Raw genomic sequence first — 14994 nt, 5'->3', positions numbered from 1 at the left:
TAAGCATCGTACTGAAAGTCCACGAGGGTATTTTGGAGATCAAATTAAGGAAAATAATTAACAAGCAAAAGAAAGGAATCGTAGCTTTAGAAAAGCAAATCAAATATATATCGGTTTTATACACTCAAAAAGTGGTACCAAAGAAATCAAATACGGAAAAGGAGTTGGAGTCAATTTGGGAAACAATATCAAATGAATATGAATATGAAACAACAAGATGAAGAAACAATTTTTCTACAGTATTCCTTTCAATTTATATCTTATGGAGACTGGATGGAAAGCTTTACTTTGAATTCTTGATTTCTTTGTATTCCATGTATTCCATATGAAATGATTACGCTTAAATTTATATTATCTGAAAAATAACGTATATTTGTACTTCTCCTGTACACTCTATAATCAAAATTACACCGACTATCTGTGTTGGATGCAGAATGATTGAGTAACAAGTTTAGAACCTCTTTACGTTAGAATCAACAAATACGGATACGGTGCTAACACGAAAAATTAAATGGAATATTATTACAGTATGTTATACTAAACGAATTATTTCTAATTCTAATCTAAGTGAAAAAACTTTAGATAGACGAAACTTTCAATAGAACATTCGATGCCGAGTCAACCAAATCAAAATTATACAACTTAATGTCGTTATATTCTTATATTGTTAATATAATCATAAAAACCAACTCAAGAGCACAAAGAAGATGCAGGAATGCACTTTAGCATCATCTGTATCTTGCGAGCTATTTTAGTTATGTCAAACTCCTCTGCCTCAGAATCTTCTAGCTCAAAGCCAAGAATTAACGACATGCTACCAAGCATAGTAGTCTTCAACATAAGTAGTGATGATTCAGAATTATGAAATTATCCAACTAACTTAAATATTAAAGATTTAAACCGTAATAACAAGATCTACATTATCCATTAAAGAACAAATGCCCTATGATTTATTAGGCTACAACTCTATCCGCTCTATCCTCAACGAAACTTAAACCCATTGAAATATTAAATGGACATCTGAATGCAAGAGATCTTTCCAACCTAGATACTAGAAGAACTTCATTGAACATTTTCATAGAGAAACATCGCAGGAAAACAGTGGAAATGTATAAAGATATTAACGAGCATCTTTCCAAGAAAATGGAAATAAGACAAGACAAACTCCTATCTCATACAAACCCTTCAGTGAAATTTACACTAGACAAATTTTAGAGATAGTACTAACTGATAACATTATAACAATAAACACTGCGACTAGCACTGTACATACGAAAAATATAAGAAGTATACACGAAAGAAACATTAATTCCAACCCGAGGATAAACAACGATACATAACACTCACGACGGCATAAATTTTCTTGAACTAAAGACTAGAATAGAAGAAATCAATACCAGTGACGAAATATACAATACGACCATACAAACAACATAAAAAAATGTACAAAGTTCAAATCATTTGAGATAGATAGAGCAGCCTTAAAAGACCTCCACAGACCCCTTACAAAACCAAACCAAATGGAACCAATAGATGTAGAAAAATTGAGCTGAAATATAAACAAAGAAAAAGTAATGTAGGAAATTCAAATCAATGAAAAATGAGAACAGTAAAGTTTTGTTCGTCCCTCAAAAAACTTCCCCAGGGGATGGAGAAGTTATGAACCTCTTTAAGATAAACAGAATATATCAAAATCTCTTTACGGATGGGCTCTTTGCTAACTCTACAAATTCTAAAAAAAGATATTAATGAAATATTATTACTATTATTTGACTAAACGAATTATTTCTAATTTTGTTAATTAACCAAAACAAAATTATACGATTCAGTCTGACTTTAGTCTTAGTTTGGTTATATTGATATATTGTTAATTGTGTACACCTTGAATTTCTTGTAGAGATCGTTGTTGATAAAAGTGTTAATAAAAAGGTGAGTTCTCATGAGACGATTTATATTTCGTATCTGTACCTCTCCTGCACACCGTATAATCAAAATTAAATCAACCATCTGTGTTGGATTCAGAATGATTGAGTAACACAAAGTGTAGTCACTCCAATTTCAATTTTTGATGATAAATTTAAACATTTTGCTTTCGCTTCGCAGCGCACACGTACTGGGTATATTTTAACATAATATTTTTAGAACATGCATATTCATCAGAGATAACGGTGATTCCTATCGTTCGGTGTTCACCAGAGATGGAACTATATTTTTTTTTTTCGATTCTGTAATTCCGTTCGAATAAATATGGAAAAATCAGATGAGCTGATAATTTTATCACCTTCTATTTACACTAATTTTAGAGTGAACAATTTTGGTATTTTGAACATTTACAGCATTGAACAGAAAATATATCGGCTACGAAATCAAAAGTAATATGGAATGTATTAATTTCAATAACAGGATCCGAGGAATGTATCTACTTGATAGGAAATTCAAGGTTATGTGGAAAATAGGTCAAAAATGAGGACAGCTCATCTTCAGAATGTGATATCTGATTCACAAGAGGATAACAAAAAGACGATCTGACTGAAATTGGAATATACAAATGCGAAAGGGGTGAAGGAGAGATCCTTTTTTTAAGAAGTTATGCTTCTGCTATGCAATAAGTGTGCATATTTGCAAAACAGTTAAACTAATTGTACTGATATCAAAGCTTATCGTGGAATGGTACAAGTCAACGTATAAGTTGACTTAAGTAGTGGAATTGCTTTGGATCTCTGTACATAGAGACAATGAAATTTCCGACGGCGGGACCCAAACCTACAATGGGAATTCCTCACTTGCGGATTAAGGAACACCTTAAATTGTAGAAAATGAAGAAACAAATACACATGGATCCAGTGATAGATCTGCAGACAGGCCAAAACCTTCATAGGTTAGACAAACCTTTCAGTTTGGACGGCAGTTAAGGAGAGTCAAGATACTGGTAGATCACAGGTCACTTTGAAGCCGATATTACGGACAGAACCGCCAATTCAGACCGACAGTTTTGTGGAATTTTGTGACGATGGGAAAACTCTCGAATCCTGGATAAGCTAGAACGAGTGCGATCAAGGGGACTGCAGAGGGATTACCCAGGCAATCAGGACCGATAAGGCCTTCTAATTTTTATCAATTAAAGTAGTAAAGTCATAAATTTCTGGATGTTCATTCATATATTTGCTATTTGTGAGAATTTTCACGAAAATGTTCATATGAATCAATTGTAAAATTATATTGGATAATGATTGTGTTATAAATATGTTTGTCGTTTTCTTTTGCAGAAGACTGTAAAATTGGATACCTTTTATGTTCAACCTTCTAGTTATATATATCACTAATTTTTGTAATTATTCTTCCAATTTCCATTAGGCACAGATAAGTTATCAAATTGGTATGTGAGTGCGCTTTTCTAAAGATTTTTGGTATAGAAATTTAATTTCTATTTTTATAATACCATAACGTTAGATAGTTTCAGTATACTATCGAGGGTTAATTATAATTTTTCATTGGTTTAAACTGGGTTATAACAAACACTAGAAAGACACTTTTATAATTACAACTTCTAGAAGTATTTATTTTCCTAATGGATTAGGTGGAAGTTGATTCCCCATTTTTCCAAACTACGGATTTCTTTCCCTGTGGAAAAGATGATAAAGTGCCTTAAATCTTTTGAATAAAAAAGCTGTACATGATTTGTCAGGAGATATGCAAAATCTAAAAATTTCTTTCCATTTCAACAAGGATAAGGACAAAATCTGTAAAATTATTCAGCCCTCAAATTAAAACTTCATGAAATTCAAACTTTCCAGGAAAAGGAACTTAGAAAATCCAGTTTTTATTTGTAGAAAATTAATGATTTTTATGAAAAGTATAACGAAAGATATTTTGTTCGAAAAGAGCTTTTAAAATTATTAATTCAAAAATGTAATGATTAATTATACTTTAAATTTGAAAAAATAATATTGCTTTATAAATTTACTAGAGCCTATTTTATGACATATGTAATTGTTCGAAAATTCTTCCACTTAATATAAAAAGTTACTTATTCTGATCATATCTGCTTTCTTACTTACTGCTTTCAAGCAGTAAGTTGATTCTCTTTATATATATTGGAGTGCAAATTTGGTTAATTATTTCCTTTCGAAAGATAATTGGTGATATGCATCAGAGAGTTATGAGTCAGCTGCGACTCGGTGGGTGGGATAAGCGGATTCATTTCCTCCCAGCTGATTGTTAATATACTGTTGTAATATATAAAAAAAATCAGCTAGCAGTGAGTTCAAGAAAACAAGGTCGGCTGACGGTGTTTTCATCTTCATCCAGCAGCTTGCTGATGCACTCTACTAATTATCTCTTGAGAGGAACTTGGTCGTGTATTACTGTTGCTGGCTCCCGGACTATATGATCAATCTGGAAATGGCAACCAACCCAAAAAATGCATAGTAATAACCAGATTCGTATTAATGGCTAAAAGTGGTTTACGAGATCGCTGAATTGGAAAATGAAAATTGTTTTTAATTGAATTTTGGGGCACCTTGTCAAAATCGGATTTAAGAAAAAATTATCGATAAACTTTGAGTCTAGAGAGCGCCCTAGATGGATAGGATAAAAAACGAGTAGTGCGTTGGGTCGGGTATCTATATATCTTGTCTATGCACGTTCCAAAACACGTTTCCGTTGCTATTATAGTATTTGTGCAGTAGCGGTTTGAAACGAACGAGTTTTGTTTACGTCCCCAAACCATGCGTGACGAAAAACAGGATCAACGTATCAATCTCAAATTTCTCGTTAAATTGAAAAAAGCTCCGACTGCGTTCTATAAATTGTTGCAGGAGGCCTATGGGGACAATTCTTTATCTCGTGCGTGTGTTTTTGAGTGCTGTAAGCGTTTTAGTGAGGGTCAAGAGAGCTCTGAAGATCACCAGCGCCCAGGTCGCTCTGTGACTATTTCAACTACGAAAACAATGACCAAAATCAACCAAATTGTGCGTGTAGATCGTCGAATGAGCATCCGGATGATTGTAGAGGCTGTAAACGCCGATACAAAAACGGTTAGAGAAATTTTACATGAGGAATTACACATGACAAAGGTCTGTGCGAAATTGGTGCCAAAAAATATCCTGACCAAAAGCTCTTCGGTCAACGGCTTTGCTCAGATTTCCTTGGAAGGTTAGAAAAATATGTGTTTGAAAGGGTCCCGATTCGAGTCGATGGAAGCGGTAAAGCAAAAAACGGCAGGAACTATTTACTTTTAGACTGTAGATGTGGTGATGGATAATTAAAAACTATTTCACTTCAATGTTCAAAGTCCATGAAAAAAATGTTTCATAATTTCCGCTCGACTGGAAAATACTTGGAAAATTTCGGCCAAGTTTTGATACTTTACAAAATAGTTGAAGAATATGCTATTAAATTTTTATGAGGAAATACTGATTTTTCGATGACATATCGCGAGCTGAATGCTGGACGTTAGGACAACATTAGTAGCTTTTAAGAGGTTTCTTATTATCATATTATAAGCAATATCTTGAGTATATTAGAAATGGCAAGGCTTTCCCAACAGAATCCAAACTTATTAGTTTCTACTATACCTAATTTCATCCATTGACGGCAGTGTCCTGTGAGAAAGTGAATCAAATACTATTTACAATGATCAAGCCTGGAAAGAAGTTTTTCTTTTTCTCATTCTTACAAAACTTTTCCTTACAAGATTAATTATTGATAATAATGAAGGAACTGTTTTCTAGCCTATACGGTTTATTTTTCACTTTCTTAAATTATTTTTTCTAGTATTTATTTAACAATACACAGTAATCGTCTTATTTGTTAGTGCAATTTCTGAAATATTCGTATTTAAATCTTTTTGTTTTCTCTTTTCAGCTCCACAACATTCTAATTGAATCTTTCTGAAACATTTATCACTTTTTCAATCTCGAACTCATATTTTATTTGTGTGGGAACTATAAAAGGCTGGCAGAGCAAAAAAGGATAATTTGACATTGGAAAATCGCTTCAAAAATCTCATTCTTAGATTCTTTGTTTTTTCATACACGTATCATCCAGAGAGTTGGAAGAATTGTTGATCTAATAATTGTAGATTAGAACGCGCACTTAAAAATAGTGAATCGTTAAAGCTGTTTTACACGAACGATGATATAGCCGATACACTCTATTTACTGGTTAGAGCTTCAATATAAACAATAGTAACGTGAATCTTCCAAAATAATCGAATTTATTTTCAATAAAAAGCGAATAGAGATTTTATGAATGCACGTATTGTTTGACATTATGGAAAGCTTTTGCTATTGCATCATGACTACGATTTACCAAAATTAATTCTTTAGGTTTTTGGGTATCGAACATCCCAAAATTAATAGAGCAAATATCAGCAAACGGGAAAGGAACGAACCATCAAGAAAGTGAGAATGATCATAAAATACATCAATTGATCATCCATTCCATTAGAATTTAATTGGTTATTAATTCAAAAGTAACTAGATTTTTCCCTATAAATGCAGCATTTATGCAACTGAAATAGTAAAACAAGTCGATAAATGCGAGGTTTTGCATAAATTAATCAGCTGAGCTTTTGACATGTTGTAATGCTCCACTTCATGTGTAAGAGAAGTTACGTTATCTGCTTTTTTTTAGTTTTATTGAAATTTATCAACATTAACAGTACTAATTGTTCAGCCTCCAAATGTTGTTGCTAATATCTCTTTTAGACAACACCGAAAGACAAGAAATTCGGCTCGGAAGATTAGCCTTTAACGGGAGTCAATGCAATCCTTTTGGGGAAATGGGAATTAGCAAACGCCACTTAACCTCAGGTAAACTGAGCTAAAAATTATCTCTTTATCTATGGAGAATATTTTTTTTCGTTTTCCAAGAGATATAGTCGTTACAATTCAAGTGTTTAAACCACTTGTCCTCTTTTAACTCAAAAATGAAGAGCATCAAAGTCACAGCCTTGTAGCTCTTGAAATTGCCTGCAAAATGTTTTTTTGATGAGCCCAAATAACTTAAGAGGATAAGTCAAACGTTCTTTTGTGGTAATTTTCCAATTTTCACATTTTCTTGTAATTATTTAGAACCATTTATATAAATATTCATATATTTCGTTATGATTTGTTTTGGATTTTAGGTCTACTTCAATTGAAATTAAATAATAAATACGAATGAAGAGCTTATATATAGAAAATGTTTCTTATACATAAACTCAAATACAAGATGCACACATTTTAGATAAAAAACATTTTATAAAAAGGACGAAACCAGTGGATTTCCAGATTTTTACAAAAATCGATGTCTGAAAAAAAACTATGACTTCAATGTTAGACTTTATCAGCAATAAAATCTCATCTCCAAAAGTCTTGGTCTCTCTTGTAAACTTTTAGGTTTGCCTATGTCTAGAGCCCATGTTTTGTTGAATTATGTGGCATCTTATCATAAAAATAAAAACAATTTCCTAAGAAAAACTAGTTTCGTTCGTAAATATATGAATTTTTGTAAAAGAAATCAGAGGAGATATCCAAAGAATGAATAGACCAATAAATTCACCAGATATGAATCCCATTGAACATGTGGAACCCTTCAAGACCTGACTACTGCCGTTCAAGAAGGGTGTGGCAATATGGTTGACGATATTGCCACACCAACTATTAAGTTGGTTTTTTTATAATATTCTATCTTTTTTTTGCTTAAAATGAAAATTTTTACACTTCACATATATTGTGATTACACTAACGTAGAAGATTGAGTACATTTTATAAATTTAATAACATGAATAATTTAATTAATATATAATATTTTTTTAGTAAATAACCAGGGGGGCCAAGTATTCAAAAAGGTTTGTTGAACCAAGACGTAAAATGTTGAGTATCAAAAAGCATTAAGATGATTATTTTCACGGAGAAATGACATGAACAATGGAATCTATTGATCATTATTGATATAATTAAAGTTAATCCTTTTCTGCTGTCCATATGATGATTGACCAGGTTAATTTCGGCTATGAATACAAAGGAAAACAAATACTTATTATATTTACGTTGTTATATCATTCTATTCAAAAGTTGTTTGTCATTTAAGTTTCAAGAGATTTGAAAGAATATATTGTGTATTATAGAGTTATTTCATGTTACGTTTTCTAAAAGTTTCAAAAGGTTGAACACTAGATGTTTTATTACGATAAATTCGTCATTGATTTCTTTAGTGACCGTTTTCATGTACTATAAATATTGAAAGGAGACCTTACAAGCAAAAAATAATGGTTATAAATGGATAAGTATCTAAAGAACACGATTAAAAATTTGGGAAAATAGTGAAATTCGTAGACTTGGGCAACGGAATTAGAAAAGGAAAACATGGCGAAATGTATGAAGAAGATCGAAAGAAAAAATTATTGAGCGAAGAACGGGAATGAAAATATATATATTATATGATGAAAAACATGAAGTACTATCTTCAATAAGATCTAGAGGATAATATAAAATGTGAATGATATTAACGGGAAAAAATAGAAGACTTCCATAAATTTGAAGATAAGAAAAAAAATCAACAGTTATAGTTAAAGGGTTTAAGGTAGAACAGGCAGCGAGATGTCAGAAAGTCAATCAACTGTATTAGGAAGCGCTCCTCTTGAAATGTGGTCTACGCATTGGAATATGTATTCATACTATTCTTAGACGACTTAACAGTGAAATTACACTATTTTCCTGCTTCTTTTGTCTTTTATTTTTCCCTTTATTTTTAGTCTAAAGAGGTTGCACTTGTGGCTTCAAACTATGAAGTTTTCTGTCTATAAATATGGGATAGATTTTTCTTTAACAGTTCGCTATATTTGATTCCACGTATCTACAGAATTCTTGAAATTTTTCCACGGATACACAATTCAAGAAAATTGAATCGTATGACTGCACCTGCATTTATTATGGTTCTTCTATCCCATAGTGAAGAACAGTATATAAAAAATAATTTTCCAGTCTTAGTTTGAGATACAACATCAGATTCTTGTATTAGAGTACTTGTTAGTGAAGATGCTATAAGAGTTTTTGATTTCGGCTGTTAATTTTGGATCATAGTCATATTGTGATGACAAAAAATTAATCCTGGTTTATTTATTTTTAAATAAATTATGGGATATCGCTTCATAAGGAGAATACAATTCAAAATTATCATATTTTATAGCTATTACAGTGGGTAGCAAAGAACCGTTGCGCAGATTTCGTCTCACAGAAAGCTATTGGTTTGTATTTCTTGGAGCTTTAGTAAGAAGATAACATCTTTCAGTTAAAAGATCGAATTTTGAGCCTGCTTAAGTTGAGCAGTTGATTGATAAGACTTTTTAGGAATGTGATTTAACTTATAATCAAGCATAGAATTCCACCGCAAGAAGAGAAATAAATTCCAGAACAATCATTGTTGTTTGAGTTGTTTTGATAATGGGAAAGTATGGAGAAGTAAATCCATTGGACAATTGTCGAATACCACTCATCCTCTTGTAATTGAGAAAATATAAAAGTTGAAATCCCTCGTGATATTTTTCTGTAAATGAAATCCTCATCGCTTAATATCAAATATACCTCAGTACAAAAATAATATGGAAGATAAAAGTTTTTATGCGAATCAATACGTCAAAACTAATTTCAATATTAAATTTCATTCGATTTATATCAATTTTTGTTATTAAGTTACTACGATCTATCTTATTTAACCCGTTTTTTCCAATGATCTTATATTCCGAGATACAAATCTAGTTTTAAATCTTTGATTCCCTTTTTTGTGTCCGTTCTCGTTCGCTATAGTCTGCAAACAAAAAACTGTACTTGATTGAAACAAGACTTTTACGGTATAAGGGAATGCTGTTAAATAATATACATTTAGTTCTCTACCAGAAGTTATCTAAATAATGGTGCTGATTATTTTAAAATATTTTATATTTAAACCAAATCACTCTAATGTATTTTATATAGTTGTGTTGAATCATGCATAAAATAATGATCCAATATGCGAAATAGTTGATCTAGAATAAATGATGAACAATCCCATCAAATTACACGCTTTGAACAATATTTCGTTCATATATTAAAGAATAAAATATCATGATACACAGATAATAAAACCCCAAACCTATAAAAGCATATTTAAATGTGATTGGAATGAGTATTTCTCATTAATTGTATTTATTTATTCAAACAGTTTTCCGTTAGTTCATTTTCACTAAATATTGATTCGCTGTTTCTGTTTAATTATTTCGCTTACTGTATTGAAAACAACTAACATGAATTTGTTTGATCGTGTGGGAAGTACTGGTTCGAATTGAAAAATTATTTTATCGTTGGATAGTCCATCGCTTCCATCGCAAACTGAACCAAACTGAAGCACATCGCACGCGCAACACATTTGGTGGAATGTAGTTTCCCAAGGCTAGGTCTCTTCCGCTTGTCTTTCTTGAGATCCAGTTGTATATTTTATCTACACTTACTTGAATTCCGACCGCAAAACTGATATACTGGGACGTATCTTACAAAAGCGCTTATAGTGTTGTAAAGCTGAGTTTATGTTGGAGCTGCGATAAACGATAAGAGCGACGACGGTACTAGCGAAGTAAAGAACATTATTTCGTTATTCTATACGCAGGTGTTTATATTGGAGTGGCGCGGTGAGACATATTTGGTAGCCGAGCAACGATAAGAGCGTCGCTAATTGTTCAGTTTATTTTCTTTACTTTCATATCATTATACTTTAGTCAGTGAAATATTTGTTAGAGCCCCTTTGCGGGGCCAAAAAAAAAAAATCCACACAATAGGTTTGTTCTTCGAATAAACCGGTCTACTATAACTATTTCTCCATATTTATTCAAATCTAACATAGATATATGAAGGTATCTAGTTGAAGGGTGTTTTGAAGGTAATTTGAAGGGTTTTCCCTTAATTGTTTATAAATATGACCTACTTGTGTTTATAGGTATTTAAAAATATAAAATTTAGATGCATTTGAATCAAAAAGTATTTCTTTTCATATCAAGGAAGCGAATTTTGCGCAGCTGTTGTCGCTGCTATCATCACTGTTCTTATCGTTGGCTGATTAATCGCATTTTGTAAAAGATATAGTTTGAATTAGATTTTGATTGGTTGTTCGGGTCTTAGCTTAGTTTGTGATTATTTTTTTATTACAAAATTCGCAGTTAATTTTTGAATTTGGTTATAAAAATATTTAGGTGCTGAAATTATAGATATTGTTCCGAGCGGTTGACTGAATGATGATCTTTCTTAGTTAAAGACGGACACTCTGCGATTATGTTTTTCATAATCAATTTGCAATTATAGTTGTCACATTTGAGGTTTAGTATCGAAAGACTAACCTCAGTCGTGTACGGTCTAAACAGAGACGCGTCCGAAGAACTCCATCTCTTGGATTTTTCGGTAATACAGATTATGGTTTCACAGAGTTTTCCTTTTCACGTCCTGGTATGTGGACGTTGACCATTTGTTCTTCCATTCATTCATTTTATTTCAGTATGTGGAGGGGTTCAACAAAATGCAACAAGTAATCTTGATTACATTGCTTAATTTTGATTTTTGGGGGATTTGTAGAGTGAATTTTTTTGAAGAGTTTGTATTGAGCTGAGAGAATCTGCAATGTGTTTAGCTAGTATTGCATATAATTCAGCAGAGAAATTGGATGGAGGTGGAGGAACATGGAGCATATATTTGGAGGCTGGAGTAATAATACTTGATAGAAATATAGTTAATTTGGAAGAAACCTCGTTTGACACATACGACGTCGTTAAATATAGCTGGGTTGATGATTCTATAACTGTGTTTTAAATATATCTTACTGCTACTTTTGAATCATTGCAAATAAAGACTATAGTACAAAATTATGGTGGTATTAATTCGTTTCACTTTCTCTAGCCCTATCTGTTTAATGTCACCCATACGTAGGGTCTAGTCTACTTCGTTAATGTCTTAACTGAATAATCATCAATCATTACCACCGTTCTAAGAAAGTGTAACGAAATAATTATAGTTTACAATATCTGGAAATTCATCATGGCTCAATGATGTAGCAACAGCACCACAGATAACTCAAAACTTTGCTGTAGAATAACAATTGTTATCCTTTATGTCATGCCATTTTGACTAAAGTACTTAGAAACTTGGAGACTAAAAATTGTGATTATTCCTGTCAAGCATCAAATTGCTAAGCTGGCCGATAACATTTCTGACAACATTTACTTCGGGAAACGTTGTCGAATAAACGTTCAACATTCGCTTAATTTAAATCAGTTACTTCTCCTAAATTATATTGATTGTTCGACTTGCGGAAATTTCATTTTGAGCTAGTAAAGTTAACGAGTTTGATATTTCTTGATTCCAGTCAGCCAACAAGGCAGGTGAATCACTCCTTTAGTCTGGGTGCTCCATGAACTTTTCCAAATATAGGTGGATATATTGAAGAAAAATGAAGTTAATATAAATATACATTGATAAAACCTATTTTTTCCTAGTTTCTTTCTACCTTTTCAATGTTTCCAATCTTTCTAGTACCCTGTTATCCTTCCATTCAATGATAGCAAATTTCTTTTCGGACTACTTATTTCTTAACATATACAGAAAGTCAAAAAGTGTAGTATAGCTAAGAAGTACCGTGTCGAAACCATTTTCGTATTCGAAAGATTTGAGACAAGGGTGAGGTTTACCACCAACATTATTTGAAATATACATTCAAGAAGTTCTGAGGAGATGGAGAACTAAAATTGCGAGAATAGTTATTAAGATAGATGATAAGTGCCTTACAACTCTGTTTTTCTGAGACGACCAAATTGTTATAGCTTGCGTCGAGGATGATGCAGATTATATATTAAGAAAACTGGACGACGATAATGCAAAATGGGGTTTGAATATGAATATGACAAAAACAGAATATCAGTTGGTAGAAAGTATACAAGAAGAGCCCGAACTGCAAATAAATTTAGACAATGTAGGCAATTCAAATACCTAGGAAGCATAATTTCGGAAGATGGAACAATAAAAGAAGATGTAAGAAATAGAGCGCAAAGAGCTACACAGATTCTGAACTCATTGCTCTGGTCAGAAAAAATCAATCTCAACAAGAACTGGTCGAGAATACACGACTTCAGAGAGAATTACAGACTAAAAAACTGCTCTGGTACGGACATGTGATGAGGATGGAGAAGAAAAGGTGGCCGAAAAAGCATTGATGTATCAACCGCAGAATAAAAGAGGTCGAGAAAGACCCTCAAGGACCTGGAACAAGGGATTGAACAGACCATAAAAGACAGAGCTATCCAGGAAAACAAGTGGATAGATAGGAAATTGTGGTGTATGAAAATTTCACTATGATATTGCTTAGTGCGTGGAACCAGCTCCTTTATTTTCTCTATTTATTATGTCTCCACCTCCATGAATATAGTTCTAGATATTTATACTTCTTCAATCGAGAGAGAGATATAATAAAAAAATAAAAAATAATGATTGAATTCCATAGTAGTAATTATAATTTTATAATATCTCACATCGCAAATTGAATTATACCAGTCTCTAAATTGGTAAATTGTAGAATTCAGCCAAAGAATAATAACATCTTTCAAGCAGAAATTCCTTTGTCAAACCTCGAAACTTATCAAGAGTTTTCCCCATTTTTATTTCAGAAGGTAGCTGATTGAATAATTTTTTTGCACTGAAGATAATGGAATTTTTCACTAGATCTAAAATAGGTACAGTCAAGTAAATGTTTCGAGACAGAGAGAGAGAGAGAAACTTTATTGTCATTGCAAAATTTTTAAAATTTTATGGACAAAGCTACATAATTTTATATAACATAATATATAATACGAAATAATGATTCATTTCAATAGTAGAAATTATAATTTATATAATATCTTACATCACAATTTGAATTATGCCTGTCTCTAGAGTTTATGGAAAATTGTAGAATTCAGTCAAAGAATAATAAGATATTTCAAGCAGATATTCCGTTGTCAAATCTCTAAACTTATTTCAAAAGGTAGTTGATTGAATAATTTTTTTGCACTGAAGATAATGGAATTTTTCACCAGATCAGAAGTAGGTATAGTCAAGTTAATGTCCATCTTTCTTCTAGTTGGGTAGGTCGTGGAAGTGTTTTCGAACCAAACAAACAGATTCTAAAATGAAGAGACTTAGAATTTTGGGTTTTCTAAAATAGAATTGGCAATGTGTTCTATAATTCAAACAATAAATATCACAAATAGCTATTTTTTGTAATTTGACGATAGAATCAAAGAGGTGCAAGACCCCCAGAAAGGAAAAAATGCGTTTCGAATAACGAGTAGTAAGTTGTTTAAGCAGTACGAGAATCGAGCTGTACAGACACAGATTTAATGGTAAAGCAAGCAGAGGTTAATTTTTTTGTCAGGTTTTCTATATGTACAGAGTAATGAAGGGCACCGACCACGAAATTTGATCGAATTTGAGTATCGTATTAAGTCAAAGTTGGGTTTTAGAGGTTTTGAAGCGCCTTTATAGGATAAAACTAAAGTTTTCTCAGTGTTTAATTATTCTTTGTATTGTCTCGTTTCAGCATTTTATTTCTCTTCTATTTACATCCTGTTATTCATTATCATGACTTTTGTTTCATATGTATTCATTTCCATTCATATGTTATTTATTTTTATTATTCGCTAGCTTTTCCACTAGTAGGGAATTTTTTTTTCAGCCCATTATGACTGTTTAGTTTTATATTTCATCCGTTTATTATCATAAAAAATGGTGGGTTCTCTCTTTATTGAACTATCTTTTGATTCCATTTCTGTTATTTATTCTTCAACCCCTTATTTGGTGTCCTAGATATTTTCATCTCCTCAAATTGTCCCACAGTTCAAGTTTTTCTAATATGTAACACCATTCTTCTCCTTCTTTAAGCGTTTTCAATTGAGTTTCTCAAGTATATTGTCATCAGTTTGTCTGTGATTTGGTAGTGCAATATTAGTTTAGGTCTATT

General features: G+C 32.0%; 1 protein-coding gene across 2 annotated transcripts in view; it reads right to left on the bottom strand.

The window, feature by feature from the left end:
- LOC130444303 (nephrin) overlaps positions 1-14994 on the bottom strand; it is a 539064-nt gene that overhangs the window by 29340 nt on the left and 494730 nt on the right. The window lies entirely within an intron of this gene.

Source organism: Diorhabda sublineata, chromosome 5 (genome assembly GCF_026230105.1).
Source record: "Diorhabda sublineata isolate icDioSubl1.1 chromosome 5, icDioSubl1.1, whole genome shotgun sequence".
NCBI classification, from domain to species: Eukaryota; Metazoa; Arthropoda; class Insecta; order Coleoptera; family Chrysomelidae; genus Diorhabda; species Diorhabda sublineata.
This window is presented reverse-complemented; position numbering and strand designations above follow the sequence as displayed.